Source organism: Schistocerca nitens, chromosome 12, assembly GCF_023898315.1.
Source record: "Schistocerca nitens isolate TAMUIC-IGC-003100 chromosome 12, iqSchNite1.1, whole genome shotgun sequence".
NCBI lineage: Eukaryota > Metazoa > Arthropoda > Insecta > Orthoptera > Acrididae > Schistocerca > Schistocerca nitens.
This window is the reverse complement of record NC_064625.1, coordinates 7,824,661-7,844,948: the sequence shown is the minus strand read 5'-3', so window position 1 is coordinate 7,844,948 and position 20,288 is coordinate 7,824,661.

Here is a 20,288-nt window from a genome sequence, read left to right as displayed (position 1 = left end):
GAACTAGCACTCCTGGAAGAAAGGATACTGCGGACACATGGCTTAGCCACAGCCTGGTGCATGTTTCCAGAATGAGATTTTCACTCTGCAGCGGAGTGTGCGCTGATATGAAATTTACTGGCGGATTAAAACTGTGTGCGACCGAGACTCGAACTCGAAACCCTTGTCTTTCGAGGGTGAAGGAGGACGCGAAATTCTGAATTTTTTTTAATATAAAATACTTCACCAGTTTTGAGACATCTCATGCCACCGGAACTAAATTTTATAGGCGACAAAAAAGATATATTGTATCTCGCAAAATTGATTGTGTGTGCCGGCCGAAGTGGCCGTGCGGTTAAAGGCGCTGCAGTCTGGAACCGCAAGACCGCTACGGTCGCAGGTTCGAATCCTGCCTCGGGCATGGATGTTTGTGATGTCCTTAGGTTAGTTAGGTTTAACTAGTTCTAAGTTCTAGGGGACTAATGACCTCAGCAGTTGAGTCCCATAGTGCTCAGAGCCATTTGAACCATTTTGAAAATTGATTGTTATCCACTCAATTGTAGGATACTTACTTTGTTACACAAAAAAAGTTAAGCATGATTCATGAATGCATTTGTGTGGCCACATTGTAAGTAGTTGGTTTACAATTCGTGACGATATTTTCGTTGTGTCGTTGGAACTACAAAAATGCGAGGTTTTTTTTTTTCCTTTCTCCAGACGCGTTTCGCTATATTGAGGTAAAGCATGCTCAGTGGTCTGCAAATAAGTTATTTACGTTTTGATTTGCTTTACGATCGAAAACAGTTCACTGACAATATTTTACTTTCCACTTACGGTGATTTTCGCTTGATTTCTCGCTTAAATCGGGGAAAGCCGTCTGCTAGCACATCAACGATGTGCGTTTTTGTAGTTGCAACGACAGAACAAAAATACGCTCAAGAATGATTCATGAATACCTCTGAAGTAAACATTTTTCTGTATTGTTAAAATAAATATGGATATGACACATTTTTGAATTTGACGATCTAAAATTATATCGTTTTATGATTAAGTGACTTGTATCGAACAAAAGGATCAATAAATTATGATATAAAGCAGTAAGATCTTTGGAAAACATATTTTTATTCATATACCACTAATGTTAAATTGATACTGAATGCGAAAAGTCTGAAATAGGAAATAATCAGACATGACGACAGCGTTGGTTATAAACAAAGATAGCCAGTCATAAAGAGTCTTTGACTGATCTTTCTCGAAACTGGAATACAGAGAACAAATGTTAAGGCGTAACGGAGAGTACAAACAATGCCGCACGTGGTAATCTGCGAAACCAAACAATCCTGAATGAAAGGCTCCGTTTAGCTGTCGCTCATTATGTTAAGAAGTCTGTGATGCGGAACGTACGTTCACAACATGTGGGGAAGGCTCCGTACCCAACACGACGACACTACTTCGAAGAAGGCGTCAAAGCAAGTCGGCACCGCACACGGGAGAGGGTTTTTCTCCACTCCCCCCTACCTCTTGATCCGCGCTGCAGGAATGTGTTCATTGTTGTGGAGGGCAAACACTGTGATGAGGCATATGATATTACAACCGGCTAAACGAGAGGTTTTTCTGAACCACGGACATTACTTCGGGAAGAATATGAGAATTCTTTAGCGAATAAGAAGTCTGTACGCCAGATACAAGGTAACAAGGTGGTGGTGGTGGTGGTGGTGGTGGTGGTGGTGGTGGTGGTGATCTTGAGTCCGAAGACTCCTGTGATGGTGCTCTCCACGTTCGTCCGTCCTGTGCAAGGCCCTTCATCCGTGCATAACTAACGCGACAAACACCCGTTTGAACCTCCGTACGTAACTGTAGTCAAGCCTAGTTTCCCTCTCAGTTTTCACATCCCACATTTCAGTCAACCAGAAAATTCACTATTCGTTGATGCCAAAGGCTATGTCCTCTCAACCGATCCCTCCTTTTTCCAGTTTGTGCCACGAACTTATATTTTCCCGATACATTCCAGTACCTCCCCATTAATCATCGCATCTACCCAAGTGATCGTCGGCATTTTTCTGTAGCACCAAATTTCGAAAACTTCTATTCTCTTCTAGCCTAGAAGGCTACCCACCAAACAAATATCCTTACAAAAAACTTCCTAAGACTTAAAATGACATTCGATGTTGATACATTACGCTTTCTCAGAAACGTTTTTATATTACTGCTAGTGTGCATTTTAAACCGTTCCTAACTCGGCCAACGTCGATATCCCCCTAGTAGCGAAACTCATCTCTTACGAATAGTACCTCATTTTCTAATCTAATTCCCTCAGGAATGCCTGAATTAATTAGACTACATTCCATTATCCTTTTTTTAACCCTACTTCATAATCATGTTATAAGCACATTTGAGGATACTATTCATTGTGTTCAACTGCTCTTCCGAGCCCTTTGCCGTCTCTGACACGGCTATGCAGTTACGTAATTATATCTTGCGGAATGGCCTTTCTCCAGAAAAGACGACCTATTCTGTCGGACAGAGGTGAGCCAGCTCCGATGGAGAGCCGCCCGCGCCTGTCGCATCTGTCAGTGTGACAAGCTGTCACGGCAGCTGACACCTGACCTCGGGTACAGGAGGGGGTCCAAGCCGGCCACCTTCATAGGGCCTGACGCGCTACGACGTAATAAAGACTCTCTCTTTTTTGCGGCGTGCTGTCACGAAATGAAAGGTAGGGGTATCGCTACGATTTGGACTGAGGAGTCGCCTCATGGACCTCCCTCACAACTTATCTCCGAGCGAACGGCTGACTATCCTGTGGGGAAACGGGGCGTCATTGCATTCGATCGTCTCGGAGCGGTGAAAACAAAACCTCCATAAGCTTAGAGGAGCTACTAGGAGGAAGATCCGCACAGCCATCTGAATGCGATCCGGATTTATGACCACACCTCTTTGTTAATAATCAGCATGATCGCGAAGTACACGATAAAGGTCCACAAATTGAACCTTCCGACTTTTGCCTGATTGGTAGAACCAAAAATAGGCTCTGGAGACAACGAAGGAGAAAAAAAGGAATGTTTGAGTTTAATGACCCGTCGACGACGAGGTCAATAAGAACGGAAGACAAGCACAGGTTGGGGAGGAGGAGAAAGGAAAAGGGACGTGTCTTTTTTTAAGGAACCATCCCGGCCTTCAAGTTAAGCGACTTAGTTAAGCCACGGGAAATCTAACTCTACACGACCAGATGGGGGCCTACATCTAAATGCACATTCACACTCTTCAGACCACTGTCAAGAACATGGCAGAGGGCACTTACCGCTGTACCACTTGTTAGGTGAAGAATGGACGGTCACATGTCTGTGTGCGTGCCGGAATTACTCCAGTTTTGTCTTTTCGGTCCCTTGGAAAACGATACGTTTTTGATTCATCGCTCAGCACTGGTTCTTTAAATGTTGTACTTTTGGATCCAGGGATTACCTGAGGCTGCCTTTAAGCGCCTGCCACTTCTTTCAGTAGCTCAGTGACCCCGCCTTGTGACTCAACTAAACCCATGGCGACTCCTGGTCACCTCCTTTCGTATAAATTCAATATACTCAGTCAGTTCTAGTTGGTATGGATCTCAAACACATGAAAAGTACTCTAGGATGAGTCATACGAGGGCAGTTCAACAAGTAATGCAACACATTTTTTTTCTGAAACAGGGGTTGTTTTGTTCAGCATTGAAATACACCAAGTTATTCCCCAATCTTTTAGCTACACAACACTATTTTTCAACGTAATCTCCATTCAATGCTACGGCCTTACGCCACCTTGAAATGAGGGCCTGTATGCCTGCACGGTACCATTCCACTGGTCGATGTCGGAGCCAACGTCGTACTGCATCAATAACTTCTTTATCATCCGCATAGTGCCTTCCACGGATTGTGTCCTTCATTGGGCCAAACATATGGAAATCCGACGGTGCGAGATCGGGGCTGTAGGCTGCATGAGGAAGAACAGTCCACTGAAGTTTTGTGAGCTCCTCTCGGGTGCGAAGACTTGTGTGAGGGCTTGCATTGTCATGAAGAAGGAGAAGTTCGTTCAGATTTTTGTGCCTACGAACACGCTGAAGTCGTTTCTTCAATTTCTGAAGAGTAGCACAATACACTTCAGAGTTGATCGTTTGACCATGGGGAAGGACATCGAACAGAATAACCCCTTCAGCGTCCCAGAAGACTAACCGTGACTTTACCGGCTGAGGGTATGGCTTTAAACTTGTTCTTGGTAGGGGAGTGGGTGTGGCGCCACTCAATTGATTGCCGTTTTGTTTCAGGTTCGAAGTGATGAACCCATGTTTCATCGCCTGTAACAATCTTTGACAAGAAATTGTCACCCTCAGCCACATGACGAGCAAGCAATTCCGCACAGATGGTTCTCCTTTGCTCTTTATGGTGTTCGGTTAGACAACGAGGGACCCAGCGGGAACAAACCTTTGAATATCCCAACTGGTGAACAATTGTGACAGCACTACCAACAGAGATGTCAAGTTGAGCACTGAGTTGTTTGATGGTGATCCGTCGATCATCTCGAACGAGTGTGTTCGCACGCTCCGCCATTGCAGGAGTCACAGCTGTGCACGGCCGGCCCGCACGCGGGAGATCAGACAGTCTTGCTTGACCTTGCGGCGATGATGACACACGCTTTGCCCAACGACTCACCGTGCTTTTGTCCACTACCAGATCACCGTAGACATTCTGCAAGCGCCTATGAATATCTGAGATGCCCTGGTTTTCCGCCAAAAGAAACTCGATCACTGCCAGTTGTTTGCAACGCACATCCGTTACAGACGCCATTTTAACAGCTCCGTACAGCGCTGCCACCTGTCGGAAGTCAATGAAACTATACGAGACGAAGCGGGAATGTTTGAAAATATTCCACAAGAAATTTAAGGTTTTTTCAACCAAAATTGGCCGAGAAAAAAAATGTGTTGCATTACTTATTGAACTGCCCTCGTACAAATGTTTTGTAAGAAGTCTTCTGTGTAGTCTGAATGCACTGTCGCAGTGTCCTGCAAATTAAACGAAACCTGCAACGTCCTTTACCTCCAACTGAGTAGATGTGATCTTTCCAATTTACATCCCCCAGAATTGTTACTATCAAATATTTGTATGAGATCACTGGTTCCAACTGTGATTCACTGATGGTGTACTCATAGGATACTATGGTATTTCTATTATCATTATTATTTTTTACCACCGTTTCATGGAAAACTAGTCCAGTTTCTCACCACCACGCCGGATGGTTCGGTCTGGGGACCACGAATTCATGTCACCAGCGAGGTGAAACTGGCTGATAGGCAGTTCGTCCGATAGTAGCAAGTGTACTTTCTACAACGAACATCCAAGAGCTGGGTTCAACAACAGCGCAAATGCTTCCCTCTTAACAGCTGTTGCACAGAAGAGCATCTCTATAAAGAGAAGCAGTCACTTCCACATCTACAAATGTACTCCGGAATACACTGTACAGTACGTGGGGTACAGCTGTAACCAGAGGTCACTGTGCCGTGTTTCTTGGTCGGCAATTCAGTCTAGTGACCGATTGTAGAATCACATGAAGGAGTACGCACTTGAAACCGCCGCAAGCAGTTTCCGTCGTTTTCTACAGTTATTATTGTTATCACGTATCAGTTCCCGTTTTTTGTCCAGTACTTACAAATATTTCAAGTTCTACACATTTAAGTGATGTGTTACATATGAAAACTATTCGAAATATACTCATAATTCCTCAGTTACAGAATTTTAAGGCAAGTAAAATCCTATACGTTTTTAAAATTAGTTATACAACGTGTGGACAGTAAACCCATACTTTGTCAGTCGCGAAGAGTCTTGTGCACTGAAGCAGAAAGGGCTGTTGCACCAAGGAACATGGGATATTTCAAAATAAAATGAGTGTCGTTAATGTCTTAACAATTTTACCCGTCTTGAAAATGGAAATTTATGTTAATTTGCATTAGCTTCATTTTCAAAACGCATTTTACTTGATTTTTGACAACAGTTCTGATTAATTTGATTTCAGTTACTGATTATTGGTGTGTAGTACAGTAATAATGTAACAGATAGACGCTTAAATAGAGTACTTAAGGGGCTCCGGAAAGGCTCAAAATCTTGAAAAGTTCAATTTTTACTTTTTTGCGTTTTCTGAATCTGCAGACCATTACCTTTTAATAGATATATAATTTATTCAATTCCGAAGACTACAACTATTTTCAAATTTTTTTTGAAATGTGTTCCACATGGGCGTGACCCACTGTGGCGCTGTTAAACTGCTGTCAAATGGTGTTATTATTAACGTCCGTGTTCATCAGGTACATTTTAGTGATGTGAGATAAAGTATGTGTTGTGGCTAACCTGTGATGGTTCAATATATATCGCTGGTGTGATTGTCGATTGTTTCATGTTTATTTACTCTGTCGTTATCTCGAAAATATTCGTAATTAATTCTGTTTCTTGAGTCTCTGTTTTGTTGAAGTATAATAATGAGTAAAAGTAAAGTTATTAGAAATCCTCTGAAGGCTTTTAAGAAAAGGAGAAATGTTGGAAAGCCAAAGGTATGTGTTATTACTGTAAACAATAAAGACGATCAAAATCCCCAACATAGCTTGTGTCCCAAAGAAGAAGACAGTTGGTGTAAATATAACAAAGGATTGCTAACTGGTGAAGTGTACACTAATAAGTATAGTCTGCCTCATGCAATAATGGAGGTGATAAAACCTATTTTCAGAGACTTAGCAGCACCTGAACTGTTGAAAAAGTGTATTCACGGAAAAACTCAAAACCCCAATGAAAGTGTAAATAGTGTTATATGGTCGAGAATCCCCAAGACTGTATTTGTTGGAATAGAAACACTTCACTTTGGTGTGTATGATGCTGTTGCGACTTTCAATGATGGCAACATTGTAAGGTGCAAGGTATTTAGAAATATGGGAATGAAGATAGGTTCTAACATGGTACGAGCGATGCTTGCTTTAGACAAGGAACGCCTTCGGGCTGCAGACAGGGCTGTAAAGAGTCTAGAAATACAAGGAAGAGTAAACAGGAGGAGGAACAAGAGGAAGCTGGAGGAGGAGTTTGCAGAGGATGAAGATAATCCATCCTATGGACCTGGAATGCACTAAAAAGTTAATCCAATCTTTGTCGCTCGATTCCCAAAACTTTTATTTTTTCATACTAATTACATGTTTTCTAAGGATCTTCCAAACATATTTGTTTCAAACTTTCAGTAAATGTTACACAGTACCTTCTGCATAATTTAACACAGCCTTTTTCCAAAAAAACTGTATATTTTTGAATATATAAATAAAAAATTGCAAAAAAATGTTGTGAATTTTCATTACAATTGAAAAAAAATCATCTTTAATAACTGAACTAAAATTTTGTAAAATCCCTGTGTTAAGTTGTAGCCCATATTCCAATAAATAATCTGTAAAAAGTTCAACTTCCTACCTCAAATACTTTGTGAGGAAAGATGTAATTTATAAGCGTTATTTTAACATTGCAAGTATAGGGCGTTCCGGAGCCCCTTAAGAGATTTTCTCGATTGGAATGCCTTTAAATTTGAATAAAATATCGACACCTAGGTGCATGACCGTGTTGTACCTTGGAACATGCTTTTACATTTGGTTCAAAAATGGCTCTGAGCACTATGGGACTCAACTGCTGTGGTCATCAGTCCCCTAGAACTTAGAACTACTTAAACCTAACTAACCTAAGGACATCACACACAGCCATGCCCGAGGCAGGATTCGAACCTGCGACCGTAGCAGTCGCACGGTTCCGAACTGCGCGCCTAGAACCGCGAGACCACCGCGGCCGGCTTTTACATTTGGAAAAAACTTTAATTTTCCGGAGTAATTTTTTTAATTTCAGAAAAAGACTACAGTACACGAGAAGTGGATGCCATTTAAAAACGGAATAACGAAATATAAGGGGCGTTCAAAAAGAAACGAGCCGGAGGCATAATTACAGAAGCCAGTACCTGTGTGTCTGAACTATTGCCTCTGACTGTTGAGACACTTATCCCTCTGTGACACAAGGCAGCGAATGGCTGTCTCATAAAATTCCTGAGGCTGCGATGTTAACCAGTTCCGCACGTGCAGCTGGGAGTCATCGTCCGAGGTGAATCATTTGCCCCTCAGAGCCCTTTTTGGGGAACCGAAAACGGCGTAATCACAGGGATAGAGGTCCGCATTGTATGGAGGGTGGCCGAGAACCTCGCATTTGAATTTCTGGAGGCCGTATGAGGCTTTGCATTGTCGTGGAGCAGAATGACCCTACGCGTGAGATTGCCCGGTCGTTGATCGCTTGGCGAAGGGTGGTCGAGGTTTGCGAGTAACGCTGGGCATTCACTGTTGCCCCGTGCTGCAGGAAGTGAATCAGAAGGGGGCCATTTTGGTCAAAGACGAATGTCAGGATAACGTTTCCTGCACTCGTGTGGACGGCAGAGTCCAGCTGTACGTGCGGAACTGGTTAACTTCGCAGCCCTGGGAATTTTATGAGACAGCCATTCACCGCCTTGTGTCACAGCGGGACAAGTGTCTCAACAGCCACGGCCAATACTTTTAACATACAGGTACTTTTTGAACGCCCCTTACACATTAAACTTCTACTACAGGGTTGGCCAGAGGCAAAAGTGTGAAACGTTTAGCCCTAATCACTTATTAGTACCAATATCATAATTTTTTCGACCTATTCTATTAGCGAGTAGGAGATGACTGTCTACTTGCTACTACACGCGCCCTATTCTATATCTTATGCTCTCGATTTCATCGTGAGATTTAACGTGGTGGAAGCAGAACTCCCGCAGCGTTTCTTGCAAAGCGATCTTGGTAACTACTCCAAACGATGGAGCACTACTCCAGAACAGGTCGCAGTAGCGTTTTGTATGTGACTTCCCTACCAGCCGCACTACACTTCCAACAAATCGCTGATACTGACTATACACATTCATGCTATTTCATATGGCGTCTTAGTGTGAACCACAAATATTTAAACGATGTGACGTGCTATAGACGCCCGCTACAAATCTTGTAATCGGGTGCTATGCAGAGTCACTTTTGTTATGGCCGTTACTACGCTTTTACCCACACTGAAGAGAGCTGCCACTCATTACACCAAGGCAGGAAATACTCGGTGGGAGTGTAAACAGGTAGTCCTTCTTCACGATTGTTACTGATCGTAGCTACTTGTCCGTAATCAGCAGGTCAGTACGGATAGGATTCTGCATATTCTGTGGTTCTCGAGTGAGTAAAACATGCCAAGATGCGTCGCTCTATAACCTGTCGCATAGTGGCCTGCATCCAGAAAAAACGTGGCGAAAACTGGAAAAAAATTCCTAGCAGAGAAATGTCAGCTAAGTAGTTTGGCCATAGTAATGTTCGGACTGTCAGTTCCCAGCAGCTGACCCTTAACGATGAATTTCAGGTCACACTTAGTGCCCTGTCCTGAGCAACTTGTCACACTAGATAGGGCGAAGAAACCGTCGTCTTGCATCTGTAATACTTTTTTTCCGTGAACTTGAACCACGAAATCTTGTATTGGAGGCTCAAATAGGAGGTATAGTACTTACTACATAAATTCTTATTCAGTTGATTAATCGGACATAATCTAATGTTTTTTTTCTAAGGAGCTAACGTTCTTACCTAAAACTGAATGAAAGAATTATAAGAGCACAATGAAAACAGAGATCAGTCACGTATTCCATGACGTTCTGCTAAATTTCGAATTTTTCAATTAACTATGTACTACTTCTTCGTGAACCACCTATAAAATTTAACTGATCGTCATAACTCCAGTAATAAGCCACATTTGAAACCACAGTCTCAACATGCATTTCTCGAAAGTCGTTTAAAAAGTGAGTAATTTAGTCGAAATTTTGACGAAGAGCGCAGTAATCACTATCCGCAGCACAATTATGCCATGAAGAACATGTTTTCGCTTTACTTTGTTATGTATAAATAATAAAGTAACAGAACCCAGTACGTTGCCCTCGACGGCGACTGTTCATCAGCGAGAAAGGTATCGTCAGGAGTGCCCCATGGAAGTGTGACACGAGCGCTGTTTATTTTTTATGTACATAAATGATTTGACGGACACGGCAGGCAGCAATCTGCGGCTGTTTGCTGATGGTGCCGTGGTGTACGACAAGGTGTCGACTGCAGGATGTTACAAGATGATTCAGACAGAATTTGTAGTTGGTGGGTTGAATGGCAGCTGGCTCTGAATGTAGAAAAATTTAAGTTAACGCGGATGAGTAGGATAAACGAGGCCGTAATGTTCGGGTACAGTATTACTAGCGTCCTGCTTCACGCAGCCACGTCATTTAAATATAGAGGCGCAACGTTGCATAGCGATACGAAATAGAACGAGCATGTGAGGATTGTGGTAGGGAAAGTGTGGTACGTGTGTAAAGGAGACCGCACATAGGACGCTGGTGCGACCTATTCTTGAGTACTGCTCGAGTGTCTGGGATACGCACCCGGTAGCATTAAAGGAAGACATCGAAGCAGTCTAGAGGCGAGTTGCTACAATTTTACAGCCAGGTTACATTTCGCGTTATGGAGACGAAGATAAGATACGAGAAGTTAGGAGTCATACGGAGGCAGGCAGGCAGTCAGTCGTTTTTCCCTCGTACTGTTTGCGAATGGAACAGGGGAGGAAACAAAAAAATGTTCAAATGTGTGTGAAACCTTATGGGACTTGACTGCTAAGGTCATCAGTCCCTAAGCTTACACACTACATAACCTAAATTATCCTAAGGACAAACACACACACCCATGCCCGAGGGAGGACTCGAACCTCCGCCGGGACCAGCCGCACAGTGCATGACTGCAGCGCCCTAGACCGCGCGGCTGGGGAGGAAACGATTGATAGTGGTACTAGGTACCAAGCGCCACGCGCCGTACTGTTGCGTGTTTAGTACGTACGTAGATGAACATGTAAATAAAATACGTAAATTAATAATGAGAAAAAGCAAAGCTCAGAAACTGATGAAAAATAAATAATGACATACACACTGTGTATAATCATTAAAGTCGTAAATGCATACAGTTTAAAGTACACTATACCAGAAGCAAATAAGTCTCGGAAAACATGGGCTCCAAAACTGTTACCTTAACGTCTATGTGCACTTGTTCAGTAGAAGAAATGTGTTTCATAGTGTAGAAGACGAATAAAGTGCCCAGAGCTCTGAAGGTAGGCGTTTCAGAGCCCATGTCAAACAGACGTGTTTGCTTCTAGAATCGTGTACTTTCAACTTATACATTTACGCCGTTAATTATGGTATTGCTTGTGTTAATGTCAATCTAAACTTGGTGTCACACTCGAAGTTGCAATGAGAGAGACTTTCGTATATATGAAAAATCGCACGTCAAGTACATTGCAATTGACTGTTAACAACGTGGACTTTCAAGAGCAGACAATGTGAGGCACATTATTTGAAATTTATTTAGCAAACTGACGGCCAAATACCAAGAACTAGGGAATCGAAATGTTTTCATTTTAGGAAGTTCGACAGCTACTGTGATATCCTTCTCTGTTATTAAAACAACAAGAAAACATCAGCTTGCTCTCAAAAAGAATTTGAAGAGATATATGACAGCGGTAAAGGAAGGAGACCGGAGCATTTTCCTCGAATTACAGCCGAGTGCGAATGAGTCTCCTTGGTTCAAATGGTTCTGAGCACTATGCGACTTAACTTCTGAGGTCATCAGTCGCCTAGAACTTTGAACTAATTAAACCTAACTAACCTAAGGACATCACACACATCCATGCCCGAAGCAGGATTCGAACCTGCGACCGTAGTGGTCGCTCGGTTCCAGACTGTAGCGCATAGAACCGCACGGCCACTCCGGCCGGCGAGTCTCCTTGCTTCGCTCAAAATGGGAAACGGACGCTTGAGAGTTTGTAAGGGACACCCATCCACCACAACGTCCAATGCAAAAAAACATAAATAAATAAAATAAAAAATAGGAAAGATTAATATCGAACATTTTCAGACTAACTTAATCGCAATGAAGGTGCCGCTCTTATTTATACGAGTCGTGTTTTCTGAAGTAAGATACATTACGCAATAAAAATAAAACAAGCGGACTGTCCTTAGCAATGTTTTTTTTATATGGAAACCCGTACTTGTAATTTTCTTCATAGCTGCCACCAATATCAAGCGGTTATCGTATCGTACAGACAGCTGTGAATACCATCCTCACATAAATCTGCCGCTTTAGCGTCAAACGCTCTGCAAAAGTTTCATAAAGCACACTTCTGGACATTTACGAGGAAAGGGATGTTACGGTAATGGCCGTGCGGGTGTGCACGGTGAGGAACGAAGCGGGTGACCTTCATTCATTACAGACGATCTGGCGCAGAAAGTTCACGAAAAAGTGAGACCGGCCAGGTGCTTTACGATTTCGACGTTACGTGATGTGCTTCCTCCAGTGCCAAAACGTGAGCGTTATGGAGTCTTTACAGAACGTTTAAATTACCGGAAGTTACGTTCAGGCGGCAGCTTTATACGAGGATGGTATTCAAAGCTGGTCGTGCGATATGATAGATGCCCTAATATTAGTCCGAACTATGGAGAACAGTGGATTGAAGTACAGTCTTTCACGTAAAAGTAAAATTTCTACGAAAATTTTACTTGCTTTATTTTTCTATTTCAAAACGGCACTTAACCCAACAAGATGAGCCTCGTCCTAATTGGCATTGTTAAAAACTCCTTAGGTACACCGAGCGAGGTGACGCAGTGGTTGAAGCACTGGACTCGCATTCGGGAGGACGATGGTTCAATCCCGCGTCCGGCCATCCTGATTTACGTTTTCCGTGATTTCCCTAAATCACTCCAGGCAAATGCCGGGATGGTTCCTTTGAAAGGGCACGGCCGACTTCCTTCCCCGTCCTTCCCTAAAACCGATGAGACCGATGACCTCGCAGTTTGGTCTCTTCCCCCACAACAACCCAACCCCTTAGCTACCACCAGTTTTCACAAAAATAACAGTACTTCTTTCGGATTTTACCCGTCGTACTGGATCCGTCATTTTCAGTTTCGTTGTCAGGTTAGTTATCAGCAAGATCAACAAAGCCTTTATACAGATTTCTTTCCAGGAATGGTAGCGCGTATTTGACGCATTGAGCGTCTCGATCATAAAGCTCTACGTTAAAAAGTAGTAAGGAAAAGGCAGTGCAGGTAGCCGGACTGAGGCATCACTGTGTGCTTCCCTTGTGTAACTTGGTAGACATGACAGCGCCCTAACGTCGCCCGAATTCAACGGTGAGGTAATGGGCGGGAAGGCGTTCGAGTTTGTCGTCAACAGCCAGTGCTGTGAGGTAATGGAGACGTTCCGTTTACAAACAGGACGCGCGTTCCGTAACAGACGCATTTGCACTTAGCTGCACGTATCGCCAGAGCAATGCGATCGCAGTGGCTAGAAACAGAACGACTTCTTGGGTGGGGAGCCACTGCTGGATCAGGGCTTCCTTACATTAAGACGGCTAAGGAGTCTGACCTAGCTGTTATATGTTTTTGGAACAGCTCGGAGTAATCCTAGAAGAGGAATGGATACTGAACCGTGTTCCTAATTAATTTAAGTATATCTTGTAGTTAAAGATTCACTACTACTTTGTGTACTCGGTCGAGCTACCAACAAATTCAGCTGTCAGTACTAGACCTAGATTCAAAGTCTGTGCAACCATCAACCTTACTTCTTTATTATAACTGTGTAGGTAACAGTTAATTTCAGGCCAGCTAAGGACCACGTTTAAATTGCCACTTCGCTTTACGTTTTCTTCGGTAGGAGAGACTGTAGTATCTAAGAACAGAAGACGTTTTTTGGTCGACGCTTCTATCTAATGGCTGATTTTAGGATCCACTTGAAGTAACGCGAACTACACATCTCCGTAAGTAGTTTCAGTCATTTTCTACAGTTTTTGTTGCTGTTAGACAACAGGTTGCGTTGTTCGAAGTATTTGCAAGTGTTTGGAGCTCTACAAATTTAAGTGCTGCACAAAATACACTGAGGTGACTAAAATCGTGGGACACCGCCAGCATCGTCTCGGACCACCTTTCGCCTGGCGTACAGCACCAGGTCGACGTGGCGTGGACTGAAGAAGCCGTCGGAAGTCCCCCGCAGAAACGCTGAGCCACGCTGCCTCTATAGCCGTCCATAGCTGCAAAAGTGACGCCGGTTGAGGATTCTGTGCACTAACTGACCACTCGATTATCTCCCATATTTGTTCGATGGGATTCGTGTCGGGCGATCTGGGTTGGCCAAACCATTCGCTCGAGTTGTCCAGAGCGTTCTTAAAACCTGTCGTCCATAATTGTGGCGCATTGTCATCCACGAAAATCCCGTCGTCATTTGCTGCAAATGGTCTTCAGGCAGCCGAACAGAACCATTTCCAGTGGATGACTGGTTCAGCTGGACCAGGGGACCCACCACACTGCAAGTACACACACCCCACACCATTATGGAGACGCCACGGGCCTGCACTGCGCCTTGTTGACAATTTTGATGCTTGGCTTCGTGGGATCTGCGCCATACTGGAACCGTACCGTCGACTCTTGCCAACAGTAACTGGAGCTCGTCTGACACGGCTACAGTTTTCGAGTTGTCTAGGCAACCAGTATGGTCACCAGACCAGCACAGGCTGTGCAGGCGATGTCGAGCTGTAAGTAAACGCACTCGCGTCCGTCGTCTGCTGCCACAGCCCGTTATCTCCAAATTTTGCCGAACTATCGTAACAGGTACTCCTGCCATACGTCCCACGGTGATTTATGCGATTATTTCACGCAGTGTTGCTTGTCTGTTAGCACAGACAATTCTATTCAACCGCCCCTGCTCTCTGTCGTTAACTGAAGGCCTTCGGCCACCGGCCACTGCATTGCCCGCGGTGGGAGGTAACGCCACAGATTTAGTATTCTCGGGACACTCTTGGCACTGCGGCTCTCGGAATACTGAGTTCCCTAATGATTTCCGAAATGGGTGGCCCACGTGTCCAGGTCCAAACATCACTCCACGTTCGAAGTCCCTTAATTTTGAATCACCTGAGTGCAAACGACATCTCCCCCCCAATGCACTTCCCTTTTATACCTTGTGTAAGTGGTACTGCCGCCGTCTGTATACCTGCATATTGCTGTCCCACGACTTTTGTCACCTCAGTGTACACGGTGTAAATTTTAACTTGACAAACCAGAATAACTCGAGAAATAAGCTTCACACGAAAAAATATGTAGAATCCAAAGTTGATTATTTTCGGGGGTGGGAGGGGGGGGGGGACATCTATCTGCTGGTGTTAAAATTTGCCCGCCACCACCTGCTGGGGGTGGGTCGGAGCCAACTTAAAAATTTCAAATGGGAACCCCCCATTTTTTATTGAAGAATAAAATTCTACATAAAAAAACTAAGTACATTTTGTCTTAAACATTTGTTTTGATTCTGGGTAGTTGGCGCTGTAATTCAAGTAAATCCATGTTCTCCTTGTTGCGTGGAGAATGGTTACGGATAAATATAAAATACTTATTTACTTCGTAAATTTTGATTCGCTAAAACTAAAAATCTCAATCTCTCCTCATAGGGTGGGGTTTGAGAGAGAGGAATTAGTTTTGCAGATGTTGAGCCAAATATTAATTTTTTTCCACAGATTCGGATAAAATTTGTTTGTTTCGTGCTCATGAGGTCATACAACTTTTATTAATGAAACAAATCATCTGACTAGTTTTAGCGAATCAAAATTTACGAAGTAAAGCAGTGTTTTTTATTTATCTGTAACAATTTTCCACGCAACAATGACAACATGGATTTTCTTGAATTACAGCGCCAAACGCCGGCCGGGGTGGCCCAGCGGTTCTAGGCGCTACGGTCTGGAACCGCGCGACCGCTACGGTCGCAGGTTCGAATCCTGCCTCTGGCATGGATGTGTGTGATGTCCTTAGGTTGGTTCTAAGTTCTAGGGGACTGATGACCTCAGCAGTTAAGTCCCATAGTGCTCAGAGCCATTTGAACCATTTTTTTTTTTTCAACTGCCCTTATCTTAACGAGTAAGCCATGTAAGCCATTTGCTTTCCACACATACCATTAGAGGAACGTTTCCTCTAGTTTTGATCAATATTACGAGCTGTAGCAATATGGAGATTTTTTTCTAAACAGCCTGTATATGCATGTATGTATGTACCAGCTGAAAAATGCTCCTATCGGAGCACAAAACATCGAATACGCTCCCCCTTATTTAACAGACTCTGATTGAAAAGTGCGGTACTTGCTGCCTCATTCTACCTTCCTCAGCGACTTTAAAAAATTTTCCGAAAACTTTTGGCATGCGAACATATTCTTGCTTTTTTCAACATACAATTCACCTCAAACTGCCACAAGCTCCCCTCACTGTAACTCACTCACATCCACCAGTCCCTCGCAGTAAGTCGCTGATACCTATGCACTCCCAGTCGGCCTGTCTCACTCATTCAGTCCAACACATTATCCTTATCTCTCTGTCTCTCTCTGTTACTGTCTTCTGTGTCACAGCCACAGTGCCATTCGTTCTCCCCTACTACCATAGATTCCTGTCACTGCCACTGTCTCCCTCTTGCTCTCTTCTACTGCTACTCTCCATTCCTTCCTTCGCACTGCTGCTGCTCTCTCTCTCTCTCTCTCTCTCTCTCTCTCTCTCTCTCTCTCTTCCTCGTTATCATTTGGTCTGTCTCTCCGTATCACAGCCTCTTACCCACTTCAACTTTCTCTTTATCTCCCCCTCCCCCCTTGGCACTGTCTCCTTCACTCTTTCCCTAGCACTGTTCTGTCACTACTGACTACGTTCCACTACCACTGTCTCCCTCTATTTCTCTCACACTCCTATTGTCTCCTTCGTTCTTTCTATAACACGACGACTGCCTACTATGATCCAGTATTTATTACTTTTCCATCTCTTTACCATTGCCACTGTCTTCTCCTCTCTCACCATAAAAAGGGCGCGAATGTCCTCGCATCTCAGAATTTTTGGGGTAATTTATAAGGTAGAATGAGGCAGCTGGCACCCTATTTTTCAGACAGAGTCTTTTAAACAGAAGCATATTCGCCTTTTTGTTACCCAATAGGAGCACTTTTCCGCTGGTTCCCTTCTTTTCCCTGCTGTAGCAGGGTAAGTCATTCACATGAACGTTACGGGTCAGTAAAATTTTGAGTTTATTTATATGAAACTGAAATAAAGTAAAATTAATTTTAGACCTCAGATCGGATGTAACGTGCAAAACATTTTTGCATGTGTTTCAGTACTACAATATGGGATTCCTAGATGATGACGGAGGCACTTTACTGCATATTTCTCCGTGCTATATCATTTTATAAACTATGTTTTCGCCTCACACCTGATTTCACCTACACAAGTTGCATAACTCTGAACCTCCATATCTCGGAAACAGATAGGGATACAAATATGATTTTTCAGGTTCTGAGAGATCTGGATCTTAGGAATACACCGCAAAGATTACAGAAATTTGCTGTGGATACCCATTTCGGAATCCGCGGTTGGATTTTCGTACCCACAAATCTCGATAACGGATGAAGTTTTTCGAAACTGGGAAATACGTACAGAATATATCTTTAAAATTTGATCAATTTCCAGCTGTTATTTATTACTTACATTTCGCCTATACCGTTTTTACATACAGAAGTAGGGTAACTTCGAAACTGTGAATTTTGGAAACGAACAAAGATATCAAGGAAATTTCAGAATTGTTCGAGAGCGTTATCTTAGGACATTCTTGGTAAAAGTTTCAGCCATTTTCTGTACATAGCCGTCTTGGAATCCTCGACTGGGTTTTCGTCCGTTGGTGATGGAGAAAAACTAATAAAAACCCTTTTTTTCGGGTTTTCTGAGAAACCACACGAAAACTAATGGTGTCCCCATAAGTCGGATCAGATCCACAGTAGACCCCATCAAATACAAAGAAAACCAACCGATTTGCTTCATTTACCTAAGCAGGGGCGGTGTGTAACATTTATACCTTCAGGCTGTACTTTAGGATGGTGACATAAAGGCGATCCTTCTGTTGGGTATACAAATGGAGCCTAGCTCAAGGGCTGTCCAGAACACATGAACCTACATTTTTATTTTCAGTAAAATACGAGTTACGAGCACCGGAAAATACCGTTTCCAGGTGCGGCTTCCAGGCACTTGATGTACTCATATGTCGAATGCATACCATTGTATGTATGTATGTATACTGCCTATCTGAAGGTGGCAGGGGTAAAATACAGGGAGCGACAGGCTGTGTACAATTTGTACAGAGACCAGATGGCAGTTGTAAGAGTCAACGGACACGAAAGGGAAGCAACGTTGAGAAGGGAGTGAGACAGGGTTGTAGCCTTTCAAATAACTTCCGGGAATTCAGCCAGGTAACACTTTCAGCAACCGCCGATATTTCGGCGGGAGAACACCCCGCCATTTTCAAGGCAAACTGCAACGCAGTTTGCCTTGAAAATGGCGGGGTGTTCTCCCGCCGAAATATCGGCGGTTGCTGAAAGTGTTACCTGGCTGAATTCCCGGAAGTTATTTGAAAGTTGTATACGCCAGGAGAAACTCAGGTCTCAGGGTTGTAGCCTATCCCAGATGTTATTCAATCTGTACACTGTACAAGTAGTAAAGGAAACCAAAGAAAAATTTGGAGTAGGAATTAAAATCTAGGGAGAAGAAAGTAAAACTTTGAGGTTTGCCGATGACATTGTAATTCTGTCATAGACAATAAAGGACTTGGTTCAAATGGCTCTGAGCACTATGGGACTCAACTGCTGAGGTCATTAGTCCCCTAGAACTTAGAACTAGTTAAACCTAACTAACCTAAGGACATCACAAACATCCATGCCCGAGGCAGGATTCGAACCTGCGACCGTAGCGGTCTTGCGGTTCCAGACTGCAGCGCCTTTAACCGCACGGCCACTTCGGCCGGCTAATAAAGGACTTGGAAAAACAGTGGAACGGAATGGACAGCGTCTTGAAAGGTGGATATAAGATGGACATCGACAAAAGCAAAACGAGGATAATGGAATGTAGTCGAATTAAATCAGAAGATGCTGTGGGAATCAGATTAGGAAATGAGACACTTAAAGCACAAGGTGATCAAAAAGTCAGTATAAATTTGAAAACTTAATAAACCACGGAATAATGTAGACAGAGAGGTAAAAAATAACACACATGCTTGGAATGACATGGGGGTTTTATGAGAACAAAAAAAAAAAAAAAACACCCCATATTGCTAGGCGCTTGAAAGATCTCTTGCGCGCGTCGTTTGGTGATGATCAAGTGCTCAGACGCCACTTTCGTCATGCTTGGCCTCCCAGGTCCCCAGACCTCAGTCCGTGCGATTATTGGCTTTGGGGTTACCTGAAGTCGGAAGTGTATCGTGATCGACCGACATCTCTAGGGATGCTGGAAGATAACATCCGACGCCAAAGCCTCACCATAACTCCGGACATGCTTTACAGTGCTGTTCACAAAATTATTCCTCGACTACAGATATTGTTGAGGAATGATGGTGGACATATTGAGCATTTCCTGTAAAGAACATAATCTTTGCTTTGTCTTACTTTGTTACGCTAATTATTGCTATTCTGATCAGATGAAGCGCCATCTGTCGGAAATTTTTTTGAACGTTTGTATTTTTTTGGTTCTAATAAAACCCCATGTCATTCCAAGCATGTGTGTCAATTTGTACCTCTCTATCTACATTATTGCGTGACTAATTCAGTTTTCAAATTTATACTGACTTTTTGATCATCCGGTAGTAGGTGAGTTTTGCTGTTTGGGCAGCAAAATGACTGAGGATGGTCGAAGTAGAGAGGATATAAAATGAAGACTGGCAACGGGAAGGAAAGTGTTTCTGAATAAGAGAAATTTGTTAACATCGAGTACTCATTTAAACGTCAGGAAGTCTTTTCTGAAAGTATTTATATGGAGTATAGCGAGGTATGGGTGTGAATCATGGACGATAAACAGTTTCGACAAGATAAGAATACAAGCTTTTGAAATGTGGTGCTACAGAAGAATGCCGAAGATTAGGTGGGTAGATAACGTAACTAATGAGGAGTTACTGAATAGAATTGGGGAGAAGAGAAATTTGTGGTACAACATGACCAAAAGAAGGGATCGGTTGGTAGGACACGTTGTAAGGCATCAAAAGATCGCCAATTTAGTACTAGAGGGAAGCGTGGAGTGTAAAAATCGTAGAGGAAGACCAAGAGAGGAATACGCTAAGGAGATTTAAAAGGATGTAGGTTTCAATTGTTACTCGGAGACGATGAGGCTTGC